General features: G+C 40.1%; 1 long non-coding RNA gene across 1 annotated transcript in view; it reads left to right on the top strand.

Annotated features, from left to right (window-relative positions):
* The window catches only part of LOC104955179 (uncharacterized), a 17123-nt gene extending 9872 nt beyond the window's left edge, over positions 1–7251 (top strand). The window contains exons 2-3 of the long non-coding RNA XR_799431.1: positions 3660–3810; positions 5691–7251. This is a non-coding gene — a long non-coding RNA (uncharacterized lncRNA). The remainder of the gene's footprint in view (positions 1–3659; positions 3811–5690) is intronic.
* The last annotated feature ends 11647 nt before the right edge of the window (positions 7252–18898 follow it).

Raw genomic sequence — 18898 nt, 5'->3', positions numbered from 1 at the left:
GTGGGTCGTCACCATCGACTTTCTCTTATGCTCCAACACACAGTTGCACGGGGTGCAGAATAGTTTCCCCCCACTTTCGTGAAAGACATCCGGGTACTGCTTTGCCCGGTCTTTAGCAGAAATGTTCGTCGGTAAATGAGATGGATCAGATTTTTTCATCTTGGTGTTTTCTCTCTCATGTGAGTTCCACACGTTCATTCTACGGTGTTGTTTACCTTCTGTGATGCGTGAGCTGACGACGTCACCTCATCATCATCTCTACTTCACGTCAAGACGAGTTAACTTTTTTTCCCTCAACTTTGTGTGGAAAAATGCGGGGAATATGCGGCCTTTTGATAAATATGCGGCCTTTTAAAAATCAGCGCCATTTTGCTGATTATGCGGTAAATTCTGCGATCGCAGAATCGCGTTTTTCTGGAGGGTCTAATTGTCAGACTTTATCAAAGATTAGCCATCTAAGCTGCACTTGGTAAGACTCAGCTGTACCGACTTGCATATAAATATTGAGCTTTTTAGTACCGTGAAAGTGTAGTGTTTATGAAAAAACAAGATGTATTGGCTGACTATTCCAGTTGGCTCTACTAGAATGGCTCTATGGTGTTGTTTGATCTTCACCTAATTTGAGAGCTTTTGAAACATGTTGAAGAATTAAAACTACTGGGAACAAGTAATATCAACACTGAGCAAACGCAGCTGAATTCCTCACAATCCTCACGATGGAGGGATACATAAAACACACAAAAAAATGATCACTTTTATTTTGGAGAAATGTAATAATGGTTAAGTTCCACTAAAAGCCTCTTAAATCTTTCCGTGAAAAATGTACCTTGGCCAAGCAGCGTCTATCTTCACTGCAGCTGATATTGGCACTTCCCCATCCATCTGACTGTAACCCCTGATCTGCGGGTGTTTTTGACAAAATCTGGGAGAAACAATATCACTTTATATCGAATTCAAAACGCAAGTGATTTGGCACTGCCAGGATGACATATTTCTATTCTGACATTTAAGTATATTACACATAATGATGCACTTCCCAAAAGATAAATACCGATTTGAATGAAATGAAGAGTTGTGTGGCCATTCTCTGTCCAGCTGTGGTGGCAGGCAGGCAGACTACTGTACTTTTATCCCACTTCCAGTCAATGTATTTAAAGGAGATTACAGATGTGATCCAGACAAAAGGGCAAACTCCCTGGTACTGTCTGACTGGTTGTCTGTAGTTGGGCAGAGAATAGATCTTGAGGTTATAATCTAAATTAATATGGATTGTATTGTCACTTTCATCCATAGACAAAGATAACAGAAACACAATGTACTTTGTGGTTTTAATTTTGGTCAGAGTTAGGAGAAGTTTCCATCTGCCTGACAGTAATTCAAAGTAGATGCCACATCCAGCTGTGCTCCAAACCCTGTTTATTCAAGTACTCTCCTGTTCAATTCAAACATTCCCTGGTTTGTATGTTTCCATCAAATGAGAGAGAACTTTGCCCAATAAATATGCTTTTGAATGTGTTAGCTAGCTGCCAGTCATGGCATGCATCACGTCTGAATAATGTTTTAAACAAGATTGAACCGTCTTGATCTCTTGTTCTGCCTGGGGGCTGTATTAGCAGCAAACGCAAAAACACGTCTGAAGCATAACGTAGCATCACTCTTCAATGAAACTGTACACAATCCAGAACCACTGTCTTTATTTTCTCTACTCGCATATACTTTTAATTTGAACCTGACTTTTACTGGGCTTCATAGACCCCAAGGCCATGGACATTTATCAGCACATGAAAGCAATGTTCTAAAGGAGAAAATACTTTGACATGCAAAGATAAGTCTTTCAGGTCACCAGTAGTACAGTCGCTGTTTTTAGTGCATGCCGGTGAGAATCAATCTCAGGTTGTTCAGAAGTCCACAAGGAAGGCTGAGACAGAGCAGTGAAGAAAAAACAAGGGTTTCTTCAAATAGTATTCAAGCTTCAAGAACAGGTGCAGCTCCCCCTTGTTTTTAGATTGAATTCTTACTGGCACCTAACCTCTGACTTCTGGCCTCTGTTTACAGGATTTTGTGCCACTAATTATTGTTAAGAAAACCTTACTGATTTGAACTCAATAATGGCTGGTTTACTTCCTGTATCACCACCGTCCTAAGTACTCAAGTAGTCCATACAAATACCAGTTAAATTCCACTAGTTTTAGACACCAATACCACGGTATAGCAACAAAACAATAAATCCCATCTACTTGAACAAACCCTCCTTTATTAAAAACATTTGAGCATAAGAAAACATGGAACGTGTCCTAGGTTGAAAGTGTTCTGTTTTTCATTTTTGACTATTCAAGGGGGGGGTTGCAGCTGTTATTGTTGAGCTCTTTAACAAGGTGTTGTTCTGTGCTGATAGACGAGGCATTTAACGGAACACTTTTAGGCAGATATGCTGCCCTCGTGTCTCAACAAATATTATATTGCTCCCCTTCAGAATAGACTTTAAAATAACTAAGGGGATCCCCTGTCACTTCATTTGTCCAATACACATTTGGTGTATGAGAAAATGATGACTGTAATTTTTGTATTGCCACTTAGCAAATGCTCACCCACAAAGTCATGTGTTTGAAAGCAGCGCTGTGCCAGCTTCACAGATCTGTTAGCTTGGCTGTAAACTCTTCCTGTTACATTAATTGGTTCCTGCATCCACACTTGATGATATTGGACTTGTATTCCTACTTGGCAATTCTTTTGAATTCATTAATATAGAACAAGTTGTACCTTGTAAACCACACAGGCACCTGGCAGCAAACATATGCTGGGTCCCCCCTCGCTTTTTCTCTTTTTGTGTGCTTTAAAAGTATCAAAGTTCCTCATCACCACTGACATCCTCATGGACTCTGCCAGATATTGTTATGGAATTTAAGAAAACATAGTTTAAAACATTCAAGCCCTGCCAAATGCCAAACTCTTTTATGGCTGGGTTCTTACTGCGGGATAATGTGGATGGCTGAGTTTCTGATGCTGGCAGTGTTGCAAGAAACAGGTCAAAATCTGTTTTCAGTCAGAGACAGGCTACAGTATGCAACTTCCTCACAGTCAACACGTATGCCTTTGTTGTGGTAGCTTGAGTTGTTTGTGGGTCTATTACATCTAAAAGAGGGTACTCCAGGTCTTTTTCTGCAAATCTTTGCACGCGTTCAAGTGTGTTCATTTAACTCATCGGGGGGTTTGTCCCATTTGTACTGTTTTGTCGAACTTCATTGTGCTTTATCTCCATGGGGAGAGGTCAAAAGACACTATGGAGACACGAGTCATTGCTTGTTTTGAACTTTGGCCAAATGTACTGAGCACCTGCCGGAACAATTTCAACTTTGAGCATATTAATCAGACAGGGCAAGTTCTTTGATCCGTTCCGGATCAAGCATTTGATACTGTTTTTTATTTTTTTTCTGCCAATATCACATATCTCTTTACCGTGTTGCAAACTGATGATTTGAACATACTCGTGTCTGCAGAAGCCTACATGAATGCCTTCTTTCTCTCAGACTGTGTCAAACATCAAATCTGTTGTAGTCTGAACATGTTAGACTTCTCTGCCTGCATGAATTATCTTTAAACATTCAACTAATGCTGAGAGTATTTGTCCTCATCTGTGTTTTTTTTCCTACCCCTTGCAGGAAGAGTGCTTCCTAAACCTGGAGGCTCCCATCAGCAGGGTCTGCGGTTATGACACCCCCTTCCCTCACATCTTTGAACCTTTCTACATCCCAGACAAGTGGAAGTGCTTTGACGCAATTAAGAAGATGATCAATTACTAAACCCCGTCAGGTAGGAAAGATCCGACAGCTTCCTTTGAAGGAAAATAGATTATGTCATTTAAAACACTTAGTGTATATAAATGCCTCTCAACCATTGCCCTATAATCTACATTATATATTCCAGTGATGTAGTTATGAAGACATGAAAACTAACTATGATCTGCCATCAGTAATAAACAAACATTATTCAACAGACAATTAAAGTACGTTTTTCCTACACGCTCTTTTAATTACCTATCTAATTTAATCCTCCACTAGTACATACAAGTTTGTTCTTACTTTAGACTCGTCCTCCAGGGACCTATGCAGACATGTCAGGTACATTTAAAATCAAGCACTACTCACCAAGTGTATTCATCCTACTCACCTTTAATTTTATCGCTGGAAAGTTGCACATTTAAATTTGACCATAAGGCTACACAACAAGTTTGCATACAGCTAAATATACATTGGTGCTTCAAAACACCTTGGATGATTGGAACATGAACCTCCTGTTGTATAGCCACCTTTAGGTAAACATATAATAATGATTAAGGTTAGGGCTTAAGTTCACCATTAAAAGATTAATAAATTGATACAAAATGTAATGCAAAAAAAAAAGAAAGTATTACATAAAAGAAAAGCGTTGCCAAGTCCAGTGGTGCATTAACTTGCTCTTCCGATGGTCCAGTTTCCTGTGTTAAGTGGATTTTGACTGACTCAAAAAAGAAGTTGTGTATTTGTATTGCTCAGAGCGTTTGAACAACATTTGAATACCAGTTTCCTGTCTGGAACCAAATGATCACATTATTCCAACGACACATGAATGCCCCAAGCTCATGAAGTTCATAATATTAAATCATAATTTTTGTATCTGCCCTATGGTGAGGATGTTTTTTTCTCGTGGCCCCATGCTACACCTTACTTCCAACATCCTGAGAACATAATCTCCTTGGCGTATATATACCCATAACACAAAGTTTCAAGATATTATTTTTCAACAGGGATATTTAGACCAACTCTGTGCATACGTGTGGCAGTCAGTCAGGCTATTAAAATGTTGCCTAAATATTGCTTTAATGTGAGGGGAGTCTTCTATGATAGCGAAGTCAACAGTCAGGGAAACAAATATGTTTAAGATAAAGCAAAGACTATCACTAAAATAAAAGTATAAAAAGATAGGAATATTCTGTGGTCTTGCTTTATGTTTATATTCATAAAAGGGTCAGATATTTCCAAACTTGCATATAAAGAATACAAAAAATATGTCTTAAGTTTAACCATTCATTAAGACCCTGTCCGTATTCTTCCAATGGCAGAGCCATTACTCTAAGAGCCAATAAAGCTTGCCAATGCAGGTCCACATTTTAGTTGGGAGTTACCTGGTGATAGGAAATAACTGCCTCCTAATAAGCACCATTGGGGACTTTCTGGCACCCAATGTGAAGATTGAGTGTTTTGCGGATTCTGAAGCATCTGCTTTGGGTGTATTCGCACCTGTACTTAGAGTCACCGACTTATAATCAGACCACCCAGAACTGATTTTAGTGCCAAGTGTTAACAGGGCCTTCATGTCATTGATATGCCCAATTTACTTGTGTAAAGCTCCCACTGTTCTCTCATACGGTAGGTATGTTATTATCTTTCATTGGTTACAGAAGTGTTGAATCATCCTTTGAGATGGGACAGTCAGTCTGCCAGACTCTTTCGTAATCCATTTTTAAGTGTCAGTGTCATCCTTGAGTTATAGCCATTGGAACGATGGCCTTGAATAACAACACAGAAGGAGCATTAATAAAAACGTTTAATTGAATCAGCACGCCGATTCTCATCTTCGCTTTTACTTTTATTATCCACGTGGACCGCCGAGTTATTACCTTAAACTTATTGAACCTCTCACCTCTTCCACAGCCAACTTCTGGTATCCCTGAACCCCAGGCTCTCTCCTTTCTCTCTTCGTTCATCATATCAGTGGAGATCAGCTGGGAAAAGACACTTTGTTGACCATCCAATCAGGAAGCAGCATCCAGATGGGCTCCATGTCCCCTCTGCATCCTGAAGACTGTTACATCAACTCTGCATTGAGGAACCTTGTTCTGTGGGAAGAAAAATAATGAATTGATCCACTCGTTATGGTGAAACTCTGCTTTGGGGTCGACATAATTAGATTTCCTCCTAAATAAATGGACGGATACTGTGGGGAAAACTGTATTTGATTGAATTTGTGGCTGCCTCTCTGTGCTGTTACCTTTTGATTTAACGTGTCCATTTTGCTGTACTCTTTATTAAGTTTGACATGAACTAACCTTACTGTACTAATATAGTGGATCTGTGGTTTTTAAAGAAAATAAAGTAATCAGAACTTTGTGAAAACATTTGGTTTGGCTATTTGCATTGCTTTACATTTGTTTGGAATTGGGATTGTACAGAAAAAAGTAAACATTTTCTGGGGTTTCCATTGGTCCTAGAGTTAGAGAAAAATATATACAACTTAGTCGTAGGGAAACCTTTACCTAAACCATAATGAAATCTGCCCATGTCACGTTGGAATTCTGCCCTTGCCTCAATGAGGAGATGCTGGCGCGAAATGAAAATGTGCTCAACACTACCAGCTTATATGTGTAGGGAAAACTCAAATGGCTACAAAGTTAATAAATCATTTTTATGAGGTTTGGAAATTTGACATCTTGTTGAACACATTTGATGCCTTAGATTTAGAACTCACATTTTTCAGTTATAGTAGCACTTTGATTTAAAGGTCCCATGTTTTGGCCATTTCTACTGATCATAATTCCATTGTTGAGGTCTACTAGAATAGATTTACATTGTGTACGGTATCCGCTGGCATGGCACTTGGTCTATATCAAGCATCCAGGGAAACACAGCGGGAAATCCACCTTACACTGTCCGCTCCGGGGGCCTCGCGGGCAGCTGAGCTGCTCAGGAGTCCACCCTGGCAGAGGGTGTGCCTATTGTTCTATAGCTGTGTGCCAATTGGTCCAGACTTAGTGACGTCAATAGGCCCCCGGAAGAAAAAAATGGAAAATGACAAATCTAGAACGAGGAGTTCTGCATGTATAGGCACGTATTTTCTGTGTTAGTTTTACTTGTTACAGGGTGTACTTTTAGGGTTTGTGACTTTGCAGACCGTTTACATGCAGAACAAGCGACATCTGGTAATAACCAGAACAGCATATGATGGGACCTTTAAACTTTCACATTTTTAAAAGACAGAAAAGACATAGCATTTTACAACATGGCCACTGTTTGAACTTTTGTCCTTTTTATAAAGTTTCCAGACTTTTCCATTTTATCTGTATTTCCATGAGAAAAAATGTTCTTCCTTGTTAAACTTCTTGAGACTCATGGAACCAATAGTGACCACTGCTGGAACCCAAACACATGTTTGAGAAATCACGAGTGATGGAAAAACTTTTACCTGAACAACAATAAAGACCACAGATCAAAAGTTTGAGTTGTATCCATGCCTCCATTTGAATGACGCTAGCAAGAAATTATAAACTGTTCGTACAGCTTGTGTTTCTTGGCATCTCTAGAAGCTGCATCACATTATAACAGCATTATGTGGAGTGACTATACTGAAAGAGTTATTATACTCATCAAAGGAAGGCTACAATTGTAAATCTGACCTCAAAGCAGGAAACAGGATCCAAATAAATCTCTTACTTTCTCTGGCTGACGAATCTGTACATCAGACAATTCCTTGTGTAAAAATGAAAGTTTTGGTTTCAGGGTGACCCAAACTGCCAGTCGCTTTATTCTTTTTGAATAATGATTCGGCTTATCACCAAACATGACAGAGCGCGTCTTGGGACCATGAGAATTATAAAGCAAAACTCAAATGTAATCTGACCATCACATTTTCAGGCATGGTAAAGGTCACCTATTATGCAAAATTCACTTTTTCATGTCTTTTATACATAAACATGTGTCCCCTCTGTGTAAAGAGATTGTGAAAGTTTCAGAAAAATAGATTTGCTCAATTTTTGTCCCGATCCATTTATATAAAAACCTGTCTGAAAATGAGCTGATCAGATGTTGGCCACTTTATGATGTCTTAACGATTTGTTTGGCTTGTGTAACCATTAGCCCATCACCAACAGACAGAGAATCAGCACTTGTGAAACAGGGCTGAAACAGAGGGGATTATGGGATGCTTCAATGCATGATCTTTTTGGTATTTTGAGACAAACACTTCAGAGACATATTTTGTATCTGAGACCTATAACATATTGATGAAAAACAGTATAACGTACCTTTAACCTGTTAGGCCCCAAACCTGTTTTTCAGGTTTCAGGCTCGAAAATGACATTCCCAGAACAAATTACCATATCTTCCCTTCTAAAAGGGTTAAATTAATAATCTTTTTTCTCAAAGTAATGATAAACCTGTGAGTTGGATGTAGAAAATTACATTACATTATTATTATTAATAGGTTAGCATTTTTCGCTCTGGGCTAATTCAGAGGGTCAGTGTTNAGGGTTACCGCCCCTTGAGGCACCTAAGACCTTGAGACCACAGCTCCCCCGCCGAGGCTTTGAACACCGCCCACTCTGGTTCAATGTCCCCAGCCTCCAAAGGGAAACCAGAAAAGCTCCGCCGGAGGTGTGAGTTGAAGGCCTCCTGAACTTGGGTCTCCTCCAGATGTTCCCAGTTCACCCGCACTACACGTTTGGGCTTACCAGGTATGTCCAGAGGCTTCCACCGCCACTCGACCCAACTAACCACCTGATGGTGATCAGTTGACAGCTCCGCCCCTCTCTTTACCCGAGTGTCCAAAACATACGGCCTCAGGTCCGATGATACGATAACGAAATCGATCGTGGACCTTCTGCCTAGGGTGCTCTGGTACCACGTACACTTATGAGCATCCTTATGTTCGAACATGATGTTTGTTATGGCCAATCCATGACTAGCACAGAAGTCCAGTAACAAACCACCACTCCGGTTCAGATCAGGGGGGCTGTTCCTCCCAATCACGCCCCTCCAAGTGTCTCCATAATTTCCCACATGTGCGTTGAAGTCTCCCAGCAAGATTAAAGAGTCCCCTTCAGGTGCCCCATACAGGACTCTTTCCAGGGTCTCCAAGAAGGTCAAATACTCTGAACTACTGTTTGGTGCATAAGCACACACAACAGTCAGAGTTTTCCCCCCCCATAACCCGCAGGCGTAGGGAGGCGACCCTCTCGTCCACTGGGGTAAACTCCAACAAAGAAGCACCCAACCGGGGGCTTGTGAGTATCCCCACACCCACCCGGCGCCTCACACCTTGGGCAACTCCGGAGAAGAATAGAGTCCAACCCCCTTTTATATACCATCATGTTTAATCATGTTTTATGCCGTTTGCTAAGACTTGATAAGTCGCTCATAAAACACAGGAGGTATGGAAACTAAAAACATCATATATTTGGAAGATTTGGCAGCTGACATAACTCAACACATTAGTTTTATTTCCTTTAACTGATGGATATAGAGTTGCTGCGGGGGGGGGTTTGAGATGCACAGGCTGCAGTGGAGACGCTGCGCACAGCTGATCGACAACTGGAACACAAACCACCAAATAAAAAAATAAACATTAATTGACTCAACTCCGCAGGGATCCCCCGATTCTTTCTTACAGTTTCTCATCATGGGGGGGGAGGTCTCCTGTCCCCGGCACAAACACACTGACACACTGCTCGAGGAAGGTTATGTGTATTTTGCATAGGTATTTTGTCATTAACTTTTTTCGGACCACTTATTTATTTATTTTGGTGACGATCCGACCTCCATGCTGCTACTCTTTTTTATGGATGCAGTTTGAACCAATGTGATTTGTCTCCACCTTCCCAAAAGAACCAACATCTGACACGGTGTGAAATTTCTTTTTTAGATGTTCTGTCATCATTTCCTGCGATCTTCTTCATGCAGTCAGTCAAAATGAATATTAATACGGGGCGTTTCTTTGACTATTTATAGGCGAATATTGGCGTTACGTGAAGCCCGCAAAGCTGCGCCGCATTTCAAGTTGATTGTGATTTATAAAGGGAAACCGGCGTAGGACTGAGGGCGCAAGTCCTACACCGGTACGCAGTGTTTTATGAATCGGAAAATGTTTGTGCATATTTATTTGCTTTGTCCTACGTAAGCAACCTTCCCACGTGAATCCTACGCAAGGCTTTATAAATGAGGCCCCTGGTCATTATTATTGTGAAATACACCAGTTTCATTCTATAACAACCCTTCTAGATGTATTTATTCTCACAAGCCATAATTCAACATACATGCTGCCACCTGGTTTTATTTTGAATCTGTGTATATTACTTGGATACTCATTAAAACATCAGTGATGCAGTTTTCTTCCACAGTGCACAAAGCCTTTCCCCTCACTTTGATAAATGGTTTACAATGTGACATATTGAAAGCAGTTGAAATGAAAAGAAGAGCGAGTCGTGCGCACTGCTGCACACATCTTGATCTCTATGGTCTTAAAATATTTCCAAATAACACAACAAATAGCCAAAAGCACAATATGATTATGATTTTATCAGAACATTTCCCAGATGGCTGTGTTACGTAGGACAAAACCTCTCTCTGGTGTCCAGATTTGAATCTACATAAGCCATTCTGTCAATATGTTTGCACTGTACTGTAAAAAAAGCCAAGTCTGTGCCACGGGGAAAACATGTACCAGTTAATTCATTAGCCACACTTTGAAGTCCTTCTCACCTTACTCCTAAACTCCATCGATGGGTTTAGTTCAGCACTTGAGACGCAAATTAAAAGCAAAGACCTTGAGGCACAGGGGCCATCTGGTCCTGGCTCCACTGTAAACGTTTCATTAGCCAGATAATTATTCTATTCCCCACAGGCGTACAACTGCCTGAGGAATAAATGACCATGAGGCTGCAAACATGTACAGGTATACAAACATTAGGACTTGTATGTGCAATACCACAATAAAGAATAAATACGTGCTTTTATGTTATTTAATTTAAAAAGTAGTTTCCTATAAGTATTCAAAATGAAGGCCTTTTTTAAAGAAGTTACATTTGCATTGTACAGCTGAATCTATTTAGTCAATTAGTAGTTCCAAAGGAGAGTGCTGTCACGACATAGTATCTGAAAAGTAAAGTAACAGCTTCTCCAGTATGGGAGGAATTTCTTATAAACAGTCTAATATTTAAGAAAAACTATTCTGGATGCATTTTGATGCCAATTCAGTCCAATTAAACATGTATTTAATATAATTATTTGTATGATAACAATGGATCAAATGACTAAAAGTAATGAGAAAGGGTTCTTTTGTAGTGGCTCTACAGAGATTTTCTTTGAAGCTCTTTGTTTTGGTTTTATGGCTTGCAACTTTACTATTTTTGGTTCACTTTCATAGACACAGTGTGCAGCAGCAGCAGGCAGCTATTTCTGCCGAAAAAACTTAAATTAAAACCCACTGCTCACTACCGATTAGGCACCAAATGGCAGATTGGCGAAGTTAATGACTACCTGGTGAAGGTGGTGGAACATTTAGACATTTCTGATACATACACTCGTGCATTGGGCGGAACAAAAACAAAACTATAAAAGGTGGGCTCATTTTATAAAAGTGGAGAGAAACACAATGACACAAAGCCGATGTTGCTTTGTATCTGCTGGATGTGTAGCACTAACCCTACCCGTAAAACACCAGTTTGCTAATGTTATCCTTTAAAATTATATATTGGACAGTTATTTCAGCTAATTGCTTTGAACTTTTCAGAATTACCTAAATAACAGTTTAGCTTTGTTGTGGGCATACATGGAATAATTGATCCTCACTTACATTTCTATATTGTCGCTGTATTGTATAATTAATTGTATAATTATTTGTTTGTTTTACTTTGATGTGGGCTTATTATTATTTTTTTCCGTTTTATGTTTATTTTCATGGCTCTGTTGTTTAAGTTATATTGAGAAGCATTTTTTTTTTTTTTTATAAATGTTTTTGGTTTCGTCAGTGTGGGCATGTGCGGGTGGAGGGAGGGAGGGGGGAGTGTAGTGAGTGTACTGTGATATTACAATATATGAAATGGCATCGATTATTGTACACTATAATGAAATAAAAAGACTTAAATTATATATTGGAGTTATTTCAGCTAATTGTTTTGAACTTTTCAGAATTACCTAAATAACAGTTTAGCTTTGTTGTGGGCATACATGGAATAATTGATCCTCACTTACATTTCTGATTTGTACACACCTCTCTTAAGCCCCACGGACCCGTATCCGGGGCCGAAATCGCGTCATTTGCAGGAAACAACCTTTAAGGAACCTTCATATTTAATAAACTATGAATGTTTTATATCCATATAACGGAAAAAAACAAATTGAACTGATCTTTTTAATTTCTTTTTCAAAAAAAACTCAAAATGCTAACACTGACCCTCTGAATTAGCCCAGAGCGAAAAATGCTAACCTATTAATAATAATAATGTAATGTAATTTTCTACATCCAACTCACAGGTTTATNGATTGTTCATATTTGTCAGTTAGCTGAGTTTCTTCCCGTTAAGTGGGTATCAGGTACTCATCTGAGTACCTCACTGAGAAAGTTATGTGCACCCCTGGTTATACCCACTTAACGGGAAGAAACTCAGCTAACTGACAAATATGAACAATCTTTAGCTAAACGAGACACAAGGGTAATACCAAGCCTCTGAATTAGCACTAAGCGAAAAAAAGCTAACGCATTTAGCACATAACTCATGGTAGAAATATGTTATTACTCATCGGATATGCACAAACAAGATATCAAATAAAAGCTGAGATTCCACATATTCTAGAGGTATAAGTATCATCACTGTGCGATCAGAACTCAGGGCAGCGAAAGCAAAACCAGACAACACACAACTTAGCTTTACGGAGCAAAAAACGGCAAATACGTCTAACCTTTGCTTTTTTCTGATCAAAAGTTGTGTTCAATGGCATTGAAACGCATAAAAACGCTGCTGAAGGTTAATCCAATGTGTCTGTGTCACTTTGAAATGATTACTGATAATCCATCATTCCATTTTTGTCATAAACGGAGATTTCATATAGAGTGTGTGAGAGCTACAACCCAGCTTCCGGTTTTGGGCATTCTGGCTGCGCATCACTCCATTCACCAATGGTAATGTTTAGATGGATTTAGGAACCCCCTCTCGATTCTATTGGCTCTAAGGGTTCTCTAAAAAGGTCAAATATCACTTGTTTTGCATCAATCTTGATACAGGGTACTTATTATATGTTAAAGTTTGGATTCCTAAAGCTTTAGCCTACTATCCCATCATTCAAGGGTGATTTTCACTATAAGTATAAGTTATACGTTTTTTTAGACGGACAATATAATTTACATTTTCTTACTATGTTCAATCTGAATTTACTTTAAAATAAAAAAACATCTATATTGATTCTGACTTTTCTACACCCAACTCACAGGTTTATCATTACTTTGAGAACAAAGATGATTAATTTACTCCTTTTAGAAGAGAAGATATAATCTTTGTTCTGGGAATGTCATTTTCGAGCCTGAAACCTGAAAAACAGGCTCAGGGCTTACCAGGAATGTCTTAGGTAATCATAACCTACGCTATAAAGCATTTTTTTAAAGATTCATACCATCATTGGGAACGCATGGCTGCACTTTCAGAACTGTGAGAAACAGATTAACATACAGTATAGTACGTTTTGGTCTTTTCCAGGGATTTGGTAACGATAAAATAGTCAGATTTACCTTTTAACCCACGGCTCTTTTAGTTTATTTCTCAACGCGGCATTTGATCTGAAGCAACCTTTTCAAACGGTCTGACCTTCTCTTATTGTTGCCTCTGTTGGAGCTAATTTTTTGACTTCCTGTACTCTGTGAACTCTCAGGAGTCAGCACAAAGCCTATTGTCCCTCACAGAGAAGCTGACATTACTCTATTTTCCTCAGCTCTTTTACAACAACAAATGTCTCTAAGTGACTGTAACCACCCAACCCAGTCTCACGGCATTTCGTGTTATAGTCACGACATTTAATCTATTGATTTGTGTTTACCACGAGTGACTATAACACCAAATGCCGTGAGACTGAGTTGAACCACCACACTGGGCTTTTATCTACTCTACATGAATAAAAGCCATCACAACATACTAGTCCTTTGGAAAACTGAATTATGTCAAGTTTTTAAAACTCATCATAAACTGCAATCAATATGTTCTCGAGGAGAAACAAAACATACCACTTGACGTAAAATGCCATTAAGCAACACTGTTTTTATAGTGCTTCATGCAGTGCCTAATGGAGTGTTGAAGAATGGGGTCTTATTTCTGTGTCAAGAGCTTCAGAGGTAAAAGACTCATTGTTGAAGTGTTCGGAGTATTCTCAATGGAAATTAAACATACGAGTTCCATGAAAAATAAAGCTGTAGTACAAAAAACTAAAACTGTAGCATATTGCAGCAGAAAGATGGAGAAAAAGACTGCTAACAAACTAACATAGGTATAAACAGTGCAGGCTTTAAAAATAGACACTGCTAATGTTTCATGAGGTAAGGGATACATTCAACACGCTTGTTAGACCACAAGGAGATTTACAGATCAGGTAAACAAGAACTTTTCTGTTGTTTGTTTACGAGATAAGCTCCACAGGGGCACCTTTAAAGCTGCATTAATGGGTTTTTGACCATGGGGGGGCACTAGTACTCCCAAACAAGCTGACAGGCAGACATCCCAGATATATTATTGCCTTATTACGTTGACATGTCAGCGAACAATTGCCCATTTATACACAGCGGACAAGGAGCAACATTAGTATTCATATGAAATTGTTTCTCTCCAGTTGGTGATTAAGTGCTGAATGCACTCTCTTTACAGCGCTTCTCACAATTCGGTTTCCATCAACTTACTATAAAACAACATATCTCTCCTCAGTTGGTGGATATTTGTTTGTCTCTGCATTTGTTTCGATTACCTTGCTTTTTTACCCGGGTTTCATTTTATTTTTTCCCCATTAGTCATAGCAATTTTGTTACCAACTTGGAAGAAATAATAGAGTCGGATCTGGCAGTGGCTGGTTGCAAGTGAGTAAATGAAATAGAGTGTTATATTTTAGTACTGAAAGGGATTTAAGAAGGAAAGTAACTTTTACCCAGAGAGAAATATTGTTGCTATTCTAGAAACACATTTGCCTCGTCAGTGTGACCGAAGCAGAGGAAATGTCCCTGACCCAGCGACAGTGAGAGGACAGTTTAACAGCAGATGCTCCTGAGTCATTTATCTCACTTGCACTTTGACACTGAAGCCGTTATTGTCTGGCCTCCCCCCAGAACAGCTCATGCCTCTCACATCAAGGCAGCTGCACCAAACAACTCATAAATGGAGCCATTTCAAAATCAGACGATGATTTATGAATGCTTCTATGCCTGAAGTGCATAGAAAAGGTTCAGTTGTTTCACAGAAAAAGCCCATGGAGACAGGGAAACGTGACGAGAAAAAATGCATTTCATTAAACATCAGGAACAAGGCTTTAGTTAATAGTTGAATTGGATAAAATCACTACTTGAATCAATGCAATGACTATTCAAACAAGGTACAACCCACTTACCTTGGGCTGTAGCTGTAGGTTTGGGAACCGGCGGGTTGTCGGTTCATTTCCTTGAAACGTAATATGCAGAATGGACTAGCGTGGGATTTATTAATTTGCCTCCTGTGCCTTTCCAAGGTGCCCTTGAGCAAGACACCAAAACAGGCATCTGTTGGGGCACCATTCCAATAGCAACTCGCTAGCTCTGACGTCTCATTAATGCATGTATGAAAGGTCCTATATGTGTGTGTGTTTGTGGGTATTATCGGCCTATCAGGGGCGTCATTTATAAAGCTTTGCATAGGATTCACGTGGGAAGGTGGCTTACGTAGGACAAAGCAAATAAATACGCACAAAAATATTCAGATTTATAAAACACTGCGCGCGCACGTCCTACACCGGTTTCCCTTTATAAATCACAACCAACTCGGGTTGCGTTCTAACCCTATCTCCTATTCCTTGACCTCTGAGTGAAACGTCACGGAGTTAAGGGATAGTGGATAGGAGAATTCAAAAGGACTTAGGAGAAGAGACTGCGGTGCTTTAGAGAATCCGACTGCACTATCCAACGTGTTTATGATGTGCCAGCGGACGTCATTGTGTGCGTCTGCTGCTGTGGGGAAACTATGGAAACTACAGTTTTCTATACAACTGACTACATGGATGTTTAATAAGAACGAGGGACTCATCTAGAGACTCTGCACCGTGCTCTGATGCTGTTGCTTTATGCTTTATGAACAACAGAGAAACATATTCTTCATGACCAAAATTGGAATTGAAATAAAAAATGAAAGTGAAACTCATGCTCATCACCCTCTCCCTACGGTCCACATTAATACAAATGATCCCAATACGTATGATTGTATGAACTATGAAAATATCTTGAAATCAATACAAATGTATTTATTATAAACGTTAGTCTTTAACACCTATCACTGTGTATATCACCATTCAAACATCTTTTAAAAGTTGAACAAACCCCACACAGCTCAGTAAAGACTGTGAAATGTTGACTTTATTTGATCATTTCAGTCAAAACTAACTTTCATATTTCTCTTTTTGATTATAATACTGATCAAGGTTCAAAACAAAGCACTTTGGCAACTTAAAATGCCCATATTTGCCTATAAATAGTAAAAGAAACGCTCTGTATTAATATTCATTTTGACTGACTTTATAAAGAAGATCGCAGGAAATGACGACAGAAGAGCTAAAAAAGACTTTTCACACGGTGTCAGATTTTGGTTATTTTGGGGAGGTCGAGATAAATCATATTGTTTGGTGGATGCAGTTTGAACCAGAGTAGCAGCATGGAGGTCGGATCGTCACCAAAATAAATAAATAAGTGGTCCGAAAAAAGTTAATGACAAAAAAAATACACATAGCCTTCCTCAGGCAGTGTGTTTCTACCGGGGACAGGAGACCCCCCCTTGATGAGAAACTGTAAGAAATGATCGGGGGATCCCTCCGGAGTGGAGTCATGACGACTGGATCTGAATTATTTTCGTGGTTTGCGTTCCAGCTGTCAATCAGCTGTGCGCAGCGTCTCCACTGCAGCCTGTGCAAGTCAACCCCCCCGCAGCAACTCTATATCCACCAGTTAAAGGAAATAAAACAAATGTGTTATATCAGCTGTACAATTGACCAAATATGGTGTTCTTAGTTTCCATACCTCCTGTGTTTTACGAGCGACTTATCAAGTAGGCTATTGGCGAACGGCATAAAACACGATTAAACATGATAGTATATAAAACCCTGCTCGTATCTATGCAACCTATAGAAATGCAAAACGGCGTCATCCATCCATCTTCTCCCGCTTATCCGTGGTTGGGTCGTGGAGGTAGCAGTTCCAGCAGAGAGCCCCAAACGTTCCTTTCCCATCAACCAGCTCTGACTGGGGGGTCCCAAGGCGCTCCCAGGCCAGCGAAGAGATATAATCCCTCCACCTGGTCCTAGGTCTACCCTTTGGTCTCCTCCAAGCTGGACGTGCCTGGAACACCCACCTAGGGAGGCATCCAGGTGGCATCCTAACTAGGTGCCCGAACCACCTCAACTGGCTCCTTTCGACGCGAAGGCGAATGGCGTCAGTTCAAAGTAATTCTATCCTTCTGCATACCGCATCATTTATGAGAATACATTTCTTAACAAGAGATGATCAATAACATTTCCGTATTTATTTATTTCTCCCAGTTATGTTTTTGTGTTTACTGAGGAGTCTCAAACAGGCGTTTGTTAAATCATTTTAAGATTGGCTTTAATCAATGTTTGAAAATGAATTCTTCATATATGATAAATGAGAGGTAACATTTTATTTATGGTATTATTTCCACATATTTCTCTCCATCCTTCCTTCTGCCAACGGTGTCGCAGTTTCTCGTCTCTCCCATTTTTGTGCTTAGTGCCTACGCATGGGTTAGAGGTTGCATGGAGGACCGCACGTTTTTCCGTCAAGTTAGTATTTTATAAATCGCAAACATTGCGTAGAAACTGGCGTACGCCATTTTTTGAGCGTATATCCCTTTATAAGTGAGGCCCCAGGAAACTCCGCGTGCAGCAGCGTAGCAGGCAAATGAATAATATAGAGACAATGTGTGACTTACTCGAGGGGAATTTGAAGTTAAATGGAATTGGTTGCGAAACCTAATTCCACATCTCCGGTGTGGGAATATTTTGGACTTAAGCCAAATCAACGAAGCGAACCTACGGACGCATTTCTTTTAAAAAGGTAGCAACAAAAGCTAGCAATACTACCAACCTTAACCCTGAAACACAACCCCCCCATTCCCAGTGAATATTTTGAATTTATATAGCGCCTTTCATAACCTCAAGGTCGCTTTACAAAGAAACATACAAGGACAAGACATAAAAATAAAAAACCTAGGCGGTTGGAACCACAACAGAACTAAGTTGGGAGAGTAAAAGTTTTGGTGTAGTTTAGGCAAAGTTTAGTCGGAAGAAAGGTGGAGTCTTTCATAAAGTTCTGAGCCGGTAGGTGAAAGGCCTGAGCCAACGGACTCTTCGATTAGTCACAAAGTAATGGAGTGCGGACTGATAACATTGCCTGAGGACAGGCCGAAGGGTCGTTTTGGGACTTGTCCGGTCATGTATGTCTTGAGTCGACGGTCTCAAGAGTGTACGTCGTTCCGGGACGTCGTGTAGTGGGGGTGAGGAGGCTTGGAGGTGACGAGGCAGTTCAGGACGTAGTGGATGTTTGAGGAAGGAGGGAGTGGATGTTCAGGAGCACGGAGAGGGAGTCAGGGAGTGTTGGAGGAGGGTGGGAATGGTAGGGCAGGGCGTGGGAGCTAGGAGTCTTGAGGCCGGCGGAGAGTTAAGGGCGTAAGGTTCGTGGAAGCCCCTGGCACGGAGTCAACGCTCCTACGGGGGTGGGAGACCCTTGAGGGAGGGACGTCTTAGGCGTTGCGGGAAGGAGGTTGTCAAAGTTTAGTTGGGACTTTTGAGTAGACAAGTTGTAGCAGAAGGTTTGTTTTTGATGAGGGGGGGGGTGTAATGTGAAGGTAAAGCGGGGGACAAAATAC

The sequence above is a fragment of the Notothenia coriiceps genome, unplaced genomic scaffold (assembly GCF_000735185.1).
Source record: "Notothenia coriiceps isolate Sejong01 unplaced genomic scaffold, NC01 NC01_scaffold00000497, whole genome shotgun sequence".
Lineage (NCBI taxonomy): Eukaryota > Metazoa > Chordata > Actinopteri > Perciformes > Nototheniidae > Notothenia > Notothenia coriiceps.
The sequence above is the reverse complement of the archived record's forward strand: the minus strand, read 5'-3'. Positions and strand labels throughout refer to the sequence as shown.